Raw genomic sequence first — 13,823 nt, forward strand, 5'->3', positions numbered from 1 at the left:
GGAGAGAGGCAGAAAACCAGAGACAGAGTGCCCCGTAAGAGAAGACCGCCAACATCAGCACTCTGTTTTATTGTCCAATCCGAGCCATTTTCCTTCGATGTTTCCCTCCGGCTTGTGTAGAGGAAACAACTCACAACTGTATGTCTTGGAGATACATAAAAGTCGCCGGACTTGTTGAGTTGCTGTGGCGCCTGCGGAGTTCCAGGCGCTGCACTTTGAAACAACCGTCTCCGTCTGTTCCCCCTGAAAATTTACTAATAAGAGAAGAGAAACCAGCCGGGGCAAATGAAATCACGCTCGTTTGCTGCCACGACTCCTCCGCCTCACTTCCAGAGCGGAGAGAATTGATGCCAGACGATTTTGTGATATCTTGTTGTGCAGCACACACAGGCGAGAGGAGAGTTTGCTGACAAGTTCACGTTTCATGTTTACATCCTGAGTTTGGCATCAGGAGGTAGAGTTTCTAGCAAGATGGCTGCCAAGCCAGTGACCACAGTTCAGGACTGCGTTTAAATATTTGTAAGTGTGAAACTACAGGATATTTTTGCAGCCCGTCCTCCCAGAGAAAACGACCCTATAGGATGAAAATCAAAGCAGGTAATAAACGACCCGTACTACGTTTAATTGGAGACATTTGTGTCCAGTATGAAACCAAAAGTCAACAATGAGTTCTTTCATCCTACTTACGTAGTGAAACGTAAGTTATAGAAGTAATGTAGTGATTCAAGGCGTTCTGTTGTAAACATATATTTTTCTTGGAAGTAGTTTTGTTCCTCACCTTTACCAAGAACTTTTCTTTTATGTGACTGTTCTTGATGTCGTTTTGAGAGACAGTATGTGTCTTTTTGAGGCACGCTGTCAATCGATCTGTTCAGTCATTTCGGTGCGAGGATGTGTTGACGACTTTTTGACGAAGGGAACATGGTGTTTCAGTATTTGTAACTAGAGTGAGATAATATTGAAAATGGAACCTAAAGAAATATAAAGTTTCAAGAAACGTGTGTGGTTTTTTTTTTAATATGATAGTGATTTGGTTTTAAATTGAGTTCAAATGAATCAGTACGTGAGTTCATCATGTTACAGAAAAAGGTCGGGAACCGCTGCTGTTCTTCATCTTGCTTTTTTTTTTTTTAACCTTAATTACATCCTCTCAGTACTCAGTCCAACCCAAAGGCATCATGACGCCCTGACATTTTCATTACACTCATGAAGACGGATGAACAGGAGAGTTTAAGCTTACACTTCGCCGACCTGCTGCAGTTCAAATCACAGTGTTTTCGTATAATCTGTATTTCTTCCATCTTGTGCTCACACTATCATCAGCAGACGAGAGACTCACAGTGATCCGGCGTCTGTAATAGCCAGAAATATTCAACTAAACACAAAAAAACACTGTGGACAGTTTTTCCTACTCTGCCTCTTTTCTCCTCGTTCTATTTCATCTCCTCCTCCTCCTCCTCCTCCTCATCCTCCACTCCGAACATTTAGCTCTTCCTCTTGTTGATTGCTAAAAGCTTGCGTGGGCGTGATGCGTTCAAACACAATGGAGCCATCCCCTAATGTAATTTTCTTCCTCGCGATTCTTCCTCCTCCTTTTCGTTCTCACCTCCCCTCCTGTATGTTCTGCCTCCCCGCCGCTCTGTTATGACTCTTTAATTTTACCTTCCTCCTCCCTTGTCCTCCTCCTCCCGTTATTTGCTGACAGCCCGTGTAGGTGTGAACCTGTTCTCTTTTTACACCTTCCCTCTCCTCGTCCTCGCATTTCTCTTCTCCCTTTTTTTTTTCGGCTCCACTTCAACCGTTCTTCCATCTCCTCCTCTTCCTCCGCCCGTTGATAAGTGGCAGCCTGCAGAGGTGGGATGAGCTCCGTCTGCAGCTGCTCCGTCGGCCCCCTCCATCAGTGGTTTTGGTCCAGACAGCAGACTCCCAAGGTGGTAATGACCACTGAACAGATGATGATAATAGCAGCCAGACTAAAGACATCTCATAGCTCATCCTCTTCTCAATTTCACTTTCCTCCTTCTCCTCGCCTCTTTTTTTTTTCCTCCCTCCCTCCGTCCCAGCTCCTAACAAGTCTGTGGATCTAAAGTGTGAGGAGGAAACACTGCAGGGCACAAAACCCACTTGGTTAGGTTTAGGAAAATAATCATGTTTTGCATTTGGAAATCTTAAAAAAATATCAGGTTTTGTCGTCTTGAAAATATCTCGACATCTCGTTTAAAGTATCTGGTGGTTTCATGCTTACAAATGTTGAAATACCGTCTCAGAATGTGTGTCTGATATCAGTGTGTTGGTGTCGTTCCAGCACCATCATTTCAGATTGATTTAACAACGGTGAACACTGCACCGTTGTTTGGGATGTGTTATAATACTGTTGCCTCATTATTTACACACAAAGGTCTTTATATTTTTCTGTATCTATACAGTTTCTTGTCACTCTGTTGGGTTTAGGAACCAGAACTACTTGGTTGGGTTCTGTTATCAGAAATATTTTATAGGGTAAGAAAAACATGTTTTGGGTTAAAAATAAACTAAAACACTCTTTCACAACATGTGTTTACGTCCCTCTTTCTGTTTTTCCTCCTGCGGGCTCTTCAGCTTTGACATTACAAGAATATTTCTATAGTCTGAGTAAGTTTAACGTATCTTTGGTTTGCAGAAATATAAAAAAAAAAACACCAACATTTTGGTGACGGGGCTGCTTATTCCCCTCCTCGTCTATGATGCACGCAGACTGGAAATAAATAGAAGACACTACATTATTAACAGCACCCACCAAACTCCACTCTGCCGAGAAGAGATTTAATTCGAGGTCTCTCCACCTACAGCCGCGAGCGCCCCCGGGCCCCCTTGTTGGCCCTAATCCTGTTGCGTAATTTTCTTCTTGACGTCGTGCCTGGCTGAAAATCAATTAACAAGCGCTGCAATCGCGGAGTGCAGGAGGACTCCTGGACGCCATCCAAGACACTTAATTTGTTCCTGAACGGAGAAGAATTATACTCCGCTTGTAGTCCAGTGTGGTGTTTTTTTTTCTTCCTCCCCGTGTCATGTAGTGAGTAGACGGGGGTTTCAGGGTACAAAAACTGTTTTCATGACCCCCCCACCCCGATGAATAAATGCTCATTTTCCCCATCCAGCTCTTGACAATTCCTCTAATGCCTCATACTCTCCGTCTTCTGTCATCTCCCGGATCCCTTCTGCTCCTCCTCTCCTTGTTTTGTTTCACCCTGGAGAACAGATGCTGAACCGAGGGACTGAGAGGAAAAGGGCGTTTTGAGAGAAAGGCAGCTAAAATCCCACCCCGAGTCCAATGTATCTTCCACTTAGTGCGGCGCGAAGGACAGACGGGGGATAAATCACACGACCCAGAGGATTAATACGGGTCTGTCTAGATGAGAGCAACAGACAAGGACATGTGCGTTCCCGTAGATTTACTCACCGAGGAGGTTCTGTTGGGAAAAAGCTTGTGTTTTCTTATTTTAATGGGAATATGACGTATGAGCGTATGTTGTGTGCACATTAAGGATTAAGTAAGCAAAGCAGAGCGGTGTGTAACTCACTGCAGTACGCGGCATCTTAACACTTAGCAGAACAGAAAGGCAAACACACACACACACACACACACACACACACACACACAGTACCACTGATGAGTTGAATGACCTCGTTGCCTCGGAGGATGCTTATCTTGGAAGTGTCACTTTTATGACTGAGGGAATGCGGTCATTAATAAAAGCGAGTGCCAGCGTCTCATTAGACTCTCGGCCCGGGTTGCCAGCACAGCAGAGCGAGGTGCAGCCATGCACGAGAACTAACGGGCTCATCAGACGGCGGGAGGACTTCGCCCCGACACGGCGGCCCGCTATAACGTCCGCAGAGGCCCAGCTGCTTCGCTCCCGCAGCTGTTCCTCGATGCGTTCTCCTCCCTGACAACATTTGTGTCTGATGACAGTTTGAGTGAATAATCATGAGACTTCATGCAACACTGCGAAGTTTGAGTTTCAAAATATTTGTCTCCCAGAAGACGAGAACAAGAAAGAGGAGCCTGCTCCGCTCCAACGTTTGTGAGTGCAACATGAGCTCACTGATGTTTTATTGTTTGGACTGTGGGATCGTTTCCTGGTTCTTCTCGTAATAAATAATAAAGAAAGTTGTTTTGGGATGTTCCATGTGGTGTCTGGATGAAACTCCAGCACTGACATTAAAAGATCATTCTCATTTTTTACAACTTTGGTTCAGTGTTTGTAGTTTTGACCATCATTTCTGTCAGTTATCACCAGAGTCAAATATGGGAACTTTATCCGGTGACGCTTCCATAAATAAACTTTGCCTACAAACAGTTAAAACTTAATGACATGCTGAGACTTCTGGCAAGATGTTGGTGGTCGCGGTTTGGTTAGGTTTTGGAAAATATCATAGTTTGGGCTTTAATAACTAGTTCAACTTCCCCAGCAGAAGTTACGTAGGTGTCATGAGCACGTCACATGTGTGTTAATTAACTTCAGGAGCATAACGGAAAAACAAGTCACTCTTGACTCTTGTCACGCAAATAGAGACGGTCACAGTTGAGGAAATTATACATTATAAGCTAACTTTGTTTTGGAAAAAAGTCTTTAAAATCCTGCCTATTTTCTGACCGCTCCTGTTTTTGGGTTTTGCCCTCCATTTATTCTTTTTAGAGATTTTGCAGCATTTTGAAATCTCAACTACGAACCAAGAGCCAGAAGGCGATAAAGCCTGGAACCTCTCAATTTTAAAATCTTGTTCTTTTAATAAGTCGTGCTTTTGTGGGGAGAAAGGTGCCAGCAGCAGCCAGGTGGAGAGACGTCCTGGAGTCTCTGCTGATTGGCCGACAACTTACAGGTTTAAACATACAGATCAGCTGTTTTCAGTCTTCATGCTAAGCTAAGCTGCTCACCTCCTGCCTCCAGCTCGGCACACAAAAACAAACATAAGTAGTGTCGAACTTCTCGTCTGTCTGTCTGTCTTCATAACTTTTGGACGTTGTGGTCGTACGCTGTGCTGTGTGTGACAGTGAGAGAGAGTCTGCTTGCCTAATGTTTGGATTAATTAGTGGCTCTCATCCTCTGACGTCCTCTAGGAGGACACACTTTATCACTCCAGCCTGCGTCTGTTTACCGAAGGAGACTGAGCAGTCCAAGCTGACAAAATGTCCTCTCCTTCTCCCCTTCCTTTAGCTTTTCACTGGAGTAATTGAGCAATTAAGCATGATTGATTGATTGTAGGGGTGCGGGAGGAGAAATCTGCCCGGGGACATTGAAGGAATCCATACAGTAGCTTTAAATTAGTGAGAGAAATGGCAGGAGCATCAGAGGCAGCCAGACATCTGACTGCAGTGTGGCTGGGGAGGTGCAGCAGCGTCGGCTCAGAAGACAGATAAGGAAAATAAGGCGTTTAACACTGTGTGTGTGTGTGTGTGTGTGTCTATAACTGTCCATGGAAGAGGAGATGGATGTGTGGTTTGGAAAGGAGGGAGCTGCCAGAAAAGGATGAGGGGGGAATCGAAAGTGTAATTAGTCTCTGAGTGATAACAAAGTGGTGTCCGGCCGTCGTCATATTTTTTCCAGGAATGTGTCGAATACAGCGTACGTTTCGGGAAGATACCGCCGCTACATGCTATTAAACGTTTGTGATATCAGATCAAAAGAGAAAAAAAAAAAAACGCATGAAAGGAGGCGGTTTCCTTCGCGCCTCGTCAACAACCTGACGCCGTCATCCCGACTCCAGCGGACTTTTTGAGGTCATCCCTGATCGCTGAGAGAGATTTACAGCTCTGTATGTGTTTTCTACTTCACACTTCCATTTTTTTTCCCCCTTTCTCCTATATCTGTAAGTGAATCAAGTCTACGCACGTTAGATAAAATGTGTGTTTCATTATAATAAAGGCAGTGAGGGGGAGAGAGAAAAGAATAAAAGCATGGAGGGGGATCTCGTCTTCATTATAACTCCCATTATTTTCACTCGTTGCTATTTGCCTGTGCGGTCAAAGGTCACGCAGCGATAAACAATCTTATTGGCCTCGTGAGAGTAAGTGCTGGCTCCACGCGGCGTGGAGCTATTTCATTGTTCCACCCGCAGAGAGCCCAGCCGACTAATGGCAAATGGGCTTTTAAATGTACACAAGATTATCTTCAGGGATCTGTCTGAGCCCTTCCTGCACATATGGCTCCTTCCTGCTCTCCTCCAGCCAATTATTGATATATGAGGGTATTAAATATGACACCTGTGTCACAGACAAATCCCCCACACTCGGGTTCAACCATCGTTTAACCGGCGCTGGTTTTATCCGCCGCTGGTGGCAGCTGCGTGACAGAGATTACCTCCAGGTCCTCTGCCCACCCAGGCAGAACAATATCCATACATTAGCTGAGTCTCCACGGCTGCAGCTACACACACGTGAAGACATGAAGAAGTGCCGACGCTATCGTTTCATCTTAGAAACGCTTCGGTTTTTTTTTCCCCTCAGCTTTTCATCTTCCGCGGGACGTTTTTACAGCAGGTAGGGAAACACAAGAGGGAGCAGCAGTTTCTACAAGCTCATGTGTCTGGAAACACACACAAGCACTTTTCGCTCGAGCCAATTAGATCTAATATAGCGTGATTCCAATAAGCCGGCAGAAAGAGCAGGTAGGAATTCCCATCGCTGACACAGTCGTTTTTGTAACGATCACACCTTGAACACGCTGCAACACTTCATTTCCTCTCAAAGTGGTGATAAAAGTGTAATAAACGCGATGGGCAGTCGGCATAAAGCGTGTGTCAACAGCTTTTCTGAGCCTGAATTAAACATGAGAAAAAGTGGCTGAGTTATTCATGAGCTGGATGGAATAACCCGGGTGGTGGAGACTCACCGGCGTGAGGATGTGCTGAGTGTTTAGCATGCACGCAGCATCCGTGGAGCGCAATCGTTATCTGACACAGTCAGCTCAAACGCCAGATGCACGAATCCAGAGTGCGTCTCAGGAAAACTTGTGAAACTCAAACGCTGCTCTCTCCTCTCTCTTCCTATGTGAGATGCATTTTTTTACACCGCTAACATTTCCCCGCCTCTACACGTGTGGCTGACAGCAGGAAAAGCAAAACTTGATAGTCCCACATTATGCTCATTTTCAGGTTCATGCTTTCATTCTGGGCGTCTACAGGAGAATGTGATGAAGTGGAAGTAAAAAAGTTAACCTGTTAGCGTGTGATCACACTCTCTGCTGACACACAGCTCAACGCCAGCATCATTTTGAAAGTCTTGGTTTGTGGCCGTGGGACGAGCAGCTCTGTTCATCACTCCACCGCCTCCTGAGGGAAATATCTGGCTCATTAGCTACTAAATGTTGCACCGTGCTCGTCAGCTACCTGCTAAATGTGTCGGTCTGCAGTTTTGTGTTGGGCAGGTTGTGTACGGTGGCTTTAGCTGAAACAGGCGCATGCAGTTGCAGGCCATGCGACCAAAACAACGAGCTGAAAGACACTGAAAAACGCTCTATTAGAGGGAGGCTGCAGGGTAAGAGACATCTCTGTTGGTTCGTCACTATGGTAAAAGTATGAGAAAGGGACAAAACAAGCCAGAAAACACATTTTCAAGGCTTCAGGACTCATTTTAATTGCCCCAAAAGTTGCATCTACCTGATTTTTGTGTTAGAAAATAAGTCCTGGTCCAGACTCCGGCAATTGTGATGAACTTTAAAAGAAGAAAAAAAAAAGGCACAAGCTTCAAAAAGCCGCACTAACCTTGTCAATATTTTACTTTAAATTGGATTTCCTCCCTAAAGGCAATAAGTACTGTGTGCTTGAAGGTACCAGCGTGGGAGGGAAGGTCAGCGGCGACCAGCTCCTCAGCACACACTCATTCCTGACTTTAACATAACTGCCTCCCCAAACCCCTTGTTCCCTCGTCCAAACCTCTCCAGTCCTCCATTTGAATGCGATCCAAACCACTGGCAGAGGTTCCTCCAACACCTAATGATGGGAGTGTGTCCGGAACTGGCTCGAATTCCAGCCTGCAGTCAGAGAGTGCACTTCCTAATTAAAAAGACTCCGACGATACCAAGTTTGCCCTCAGTTGAACCCCATCCATCCACTCTCTCCATCCCTTATTGCTCCTAAACAAACTGTTAGTTTGTACGAAACGTCCAAAGAAGGATATTATAACGTTTTCCTTTGTGCCATTATGTGCAGCTGTTTTGTTTCACATGCCTTCTCTCAGATACCACATGTAATCTGCTCCCGCTTTGTTGTTGAAGCCGTGACATGCGTGACCTCTGGATTTGTTTTTTTTTTCCTTTTCAGCTTGAAAAAGCAGCCTGTAAACACTTTGTTTATGGAAAAAACCTCCTGGAGGAAACTGGCAAAGGCATCGACTTCACATCAGGAGGAGCTGCCACAAACTGAACGGCTGAAAAATAAGATAAAGTTCATCCGACTACTTTTTAAGCAACATGGAAGAAGAAAAGATGTAGCGATCATGACACAGGTTAATAAAAGCATCACCTTCTGTTTCCACCCCGAAGAAAAATCACACAACCCTCGAGGGGAAATGAATCAACGTGCTCTCGTCCGTCTGCAGCTGAAGAGCAGCGATTGTTCTGGGTCTAATTAGAAACACTTGTCACGAGGGAATAAAATACTTTGTGTGTCGACTGACGTTCCTCACACTTAACGGCAGAGGTCAAAACACATCTTAACAAAAAATGTGAGTCATTCCTCCCCAGAGAGGTCGAGAACGGGCCGGCAAGATCCCCCACACGGTGCGTCGGTTCGCTGTCAGAAAGTGAGGTTTATCACAGACATCGCCCAATCAACATTTACTCCGAGGTTTCAAGGATACTGAACGCATCACGGCACAATATCACATGCAGATACGAGGAAATCTTCATAAATCACAGCTCCACTTTTCCTTCATTAACGTCGGAGCAGCCGGCCGGTGTGAAGCGCAGGTGTTCCCAACCTGTCGGCGATCCTCTGAAGCTCAGTTTGGATGATCGGCGCTGAGAGTAACAGAAGCCGCAGACTTACTGCACGTGTCTGCGTTGTGCTAAAAGGTATCCAGATGGAGACAATGTGCCATTAAACACACACACACACACACACACACACACACACACACACACACACAGGCGAGGAAAAGATGGCTTCTCAACCTGGCTACCGCCTCTCGCACACAGCTGTTTTCCATCGAGGGGTCAAAAACATGTTTTACATTTTAGTTTAAATCAAATTAGTGCCACAGTATTTACGGGCACACCAGAATGTGGACAACAGAAAATGTGTAATCACAGGCCACACTGGAGGTCCGCATGCTGTCAGGAACACACACACACAGACACACACGCACGATAAAACATGCAGCACGGCACGTTGCGTATGTTGTCGTATGTTCTTCCTGCGACTCGTTGACATATTGAACTTCGGAAAAACCCAGAAAAAATGTCTTCCCCCCCCCTCGCAGCATCTGGATTTGCAGACATCCGTCGTCCTCCCCCCTTTACTTAATTCACAGCATCTATTTCTGTGTTTTTGCAGGAATGCTGGTGGTTAAAACGTATATTTGCAGCACACGAGACGGTCACAACGGCTCCTCCAGTCCTATAAAGTATCCTGGGGATTCCTGGAATGTCCATCCATCCCGCTCGTCTTCCTCCCCGCCCAGGTGAACTGTCCTGCGAACGCCGGATAATGACTATCCCACCTGGCACCAGTGTCCTCAAAAGAAACAAGAATCAAGTCGGGATAAATCAGCGCGATTCGCTCCGCCGAGGCAGATGCAGCACACGCACGTATTAAAGTGATTTCATATGGTCAGGTTGGGGGGAGATCTGTGACAGGATGAGGAAAAACAAGATGACAGAGTGTCTATTTTCCGTTGGCGTTTGATTGACGCACGTAACACATACGCGCCACACATCGGCGGTTGTTTTCTCTCCCCCCCGTCACAGAGCGCCGTGTTTAATATTCTTAAGTAGGCGAGTAAATATTTGGCATAAGGAAGCGCTTGATTCTGCGCGGGGACGATTCAAGCCTGACACCGGATGGGGAAAAAAGGGGGGGGGGACATGAAAGAGGCCCTTCATGGATCCAACAGGCCCCTCGGGTCAAGTTTCAAACAAGTGGTCCCGTCATCCTACACACACACACACACACGCAGGGACACACTCTTCTGGTGCACGCATTACGCCTGAGATGCACACAAACATGCACGTTTACACGAAAAACACGCCACTGAAAACCACGTGTAAAAATGTTTAGTGTGGCGACACATACCTCATAACGCCGGGCGATTGGTAGTTTATTGTACAAACTCAGGAATTCGGCCCCATGAAAAAGCTTTAACACTCTGTAAATGAGCTGAAATGAACACAGAGGTCTTTTGAAAGACAAAGACCTTCAGGGAGACGGACCGCTGCACAGCTTCAGTGTTACCGTCTTACACGAGAAGGGTTAACATGCGGAAATTGGATTTTTTTTTTTTTTAAAGTGCTAATTGGTTAAAGACATCACAGTAAACTGATTTTAAGCTTCTGTTGATGTGTGAACATTGTTTCGCTGCTCGCTGGTGATTTATCTCAATAGTTTTACAACATGGAAGTTTTGGATGCCGGAGAGATTGTTCCTCTAAAATTTGACTGTGAAATCTGGTTAATGCTTAAAACCTACCGAAGAGATATTTTCAGATAAGATGATGAGTCGTGTAAAGTGGACGTCACCTTGTGTGGAAGTCTGAGATTGTTTGTGAGTGTGAGATGATCTTACTGCTGCTGTTTATGGTCCGCTGTGGTTGTAGATGTTTGGTTCAGTCCAACAGGAAGAGTTGAAAGAACTTACATAGATGATTTTTGAGGGACGGGCCATTGCTCATAACTCACAACGAGCCAGAGGACAGATTCAACAACTACAGGTGCATTTCTTGCCATTTGGTCCGGTTTGGTTTGTATCTGGGAACAGAGAGCCCATGAGTTGTGTTTGTCATGGTTGTGCAAAGTTGTTGTTGTGGCCCAAAAAGACATTTTACCCATAATCCTCCATCATAAAACATTGATCTGTAAAACTTTTGACAGAGCGCCTCGAGCTGCAGACAAGATCGATTGACTGCTTTTTATTATTAATTTGTGATCTGTGAGAGTTTTATAATTGTAAAACATTCCTCTTGCTTAGAAAAGTGATTTCATATCTATGATGTCACCACAGATTAAAGTCTATCGGCTGTCTATGTTCAGAAAGATTCATACGCAGGAAATAAAGACAGAAGCTGAGAACTTTTTGAGGATTGGACTGACTCATGTTCGGGTCTGCCGTCTAGCTTCACTGTACATCTGTGGACGAGCGGCAGAGAGAAATGTGTTCTGTGTCTGAAGTCTTTTTCACCATGATTTGATTTTACAAGAGAGAGAAGACTTCAGGGATGGGAGATAATTGCTTGGCTTGGCAGACGCACATATGCTTTAAGTTTCTCCACTTCTGATAGAGATCAGCACATCGCCACTTACAAAAGCTTTTTCTATGTGAAGCGTGTCTCTCCCACACACTGGGGACGGGACTGAAAAGCACAACATTATTATACTGGTGCCAACAGTCAACAGTGGCTTCTCAACCTTTTCAAGTGGCAGATCATGAATCCTCTCTCTGACAGTCTAGCTAGCAAACAGCGCTGTCCGCCTTTACCCAACCCGAGCGGTCCAAAGCCAGCTGACGTCCGAGCTGAAGTTTTATGAGCATTGCTGGTCTTAGCTGGTCAAGGACAGCCGAGCAGAGCTGGTTGTAACGCTGGTTAATGGAATCGCTGATGCCTGTAAACCAGAGAAGACGAGCACATGTTCAGAGTCTTGTAACATCCTCGGCTTATGCGAGTTTGTTTACTGGAAATTGGCTCCCGTGGGGACGATGATGGGAGCGACTGGGGGAGTCGAGCTGCAGAAAGCCTCCGCATCATCATCTTTATGAATTTAATTTATTTTACACGTCTTGCAGCTGATTGATTCCATAAATGCGTTGCTGTTGGTCATTGTTTCGGTTCACCGGGATGACATCACTCCCTAATTACGAAATGGACCCCCCGTCTCATTTATTGCCCACCCAGGGGCCGTCGTAAATGCACCTGGTATAAGTGATGTTCCAGACTTGTCTGCGGTGGGCAGGCTGCGGCGCTGCTCCTCCATTTATTACCGCCAGCAGAAGAAAAATTAGGCGGCGAGAGGAAGAGAGCACAACATGAAAGCTGATGCGACCACCTGTATTGCTTCTGCGACTTCTCCTCTCAGCTGCACAGATAATTTCCCCGCTATGCAAATGTTTCTGGTTGAAAAGAAATTATTGATCATAGATCAGAGAAATGTGGCACCGCCAGGCGGGAAAATACAGAGCGGCGGCGAGGAGGCTGCAGCGGCTTTAAATGAGAAAAGCAAAATGAATTATGCAAGTCTCTAACACCGTCCACCTTTTCCTCATTATGTGGAGCCATCTGAGTGGTAATTAAATTCATGCACTGATAGGATTCCCCTCGTTTTCTGTCACCGCGGTTTTCTCGCGCACTTTGTCATTCTGGCACTTTCCAAAAAAGGGAGGGAGGAGGAGGGCTTACGGTCATGGAGCAGGCTTCTTGGTCATATTCATATCTTTCCCTCTTTATTCTTTCTTTGTTTACTTTCAAAATGTAATTTATTTGAAACGGATCAAGCTCACGCTCCAAACTGCAAGCAGAAATAAACGATCGACTGACATTTTCAGACTCATTTTTTTGGTGGAGGGGGACGATGGTGCAGTTTCTCACCGCTGAATGTTTTTGGACATCCGGGGACATTTCCAGCCTTTTCTGGGGGTCAAACTCACCTTTTTTTTAAGGACAACTATTGATATTTATTTATATATTGATAGCTGTTTCACTGAAGTCAAAAATGGTTGTTTTATGAGGAGACCTGGAGACGTTTCCAGCCGTTTTTGTGGCGACAAAACGTGGTTAGATGACCAAACGAGGATTCTTTCTTTTTAAGAGCATAAGCACAGTGTTATGACAAAAGAAAACCAGAAAATTCAACCAAAATAAAAGTGAAGTTGCAAGAAATAGAACCGATCAGTTTGAACTTATCTGTGTGTTTGCAGAAACGTACTTTTCTGCAGATTGGGTCGAGCGAATCTGATGACTTGAATAAAACCTCATTCTAATGCATCTAATGAGGTGATAGTTATAATTTAAATAATGCCATTATCATGGTGAACTGGATTACGGTGGCTGTAATTGGAGAGTTTAATCTAATCACATCAGATTGTCACTCTCTCTCTGTGTGTTACGTCCCTGTTCTGCTGGGTTGGTGGGTGAGAGGGATGATGAGCGGACCACCGCCGCGGTACAAGCAGCTCAGACTGTTATGGTAAAATGTGGAACAGCTTTTGTCCCTGCAGATAAGAGCGGCATCCAGGAATGTTTTCCATATTTCTCCTCCGCCCTCACAAGAGCCCTTTAGACCACAGCTGCCAAGACTCTGTCATCCAGCCAGCCATGCACGCTGACCTGCAGTCTGGAAGGTCCTCCGCTGGCCTCGAGGCTATCGCACGCCATGTAAAAACTAACTGGTTTTCCCTCTGAGAATAGAACATTTTCTCAGAGAAAAAAAAAAAAAAAAAGGATCATGGTTCACAGTCATTACGGAGAGAGTGTGACAGGGATATAAAAAGTTAAATATATTGTAGGCTCAAGCCAATTTGTACGGCAGGGAAGCTGAAACATCGTCTGACGTCTGACCACACGGAGTGAAATATTTGGAAACCATTCAAGATCGGGATCGTCTTTGCTTTGTTTCTCGTGTTTAACAGCCGGTTGT

Source organism: Acanthopagrus latus, chromosome 20 (genome assembly GCF_904848185.1).
Source record: "Acanthopagrus latus isolate v.2019 chromosome 20, fAcaLat1.1, whole genome shotgun sequence".
Classification (NCBI taxonomy): domain Eukaryota; kingdom Metazoa; phylum Chordata; class Actinopteri; order Spariformes; family Sparidae; genus Acanthopagrus; species Acanthopagrus latus.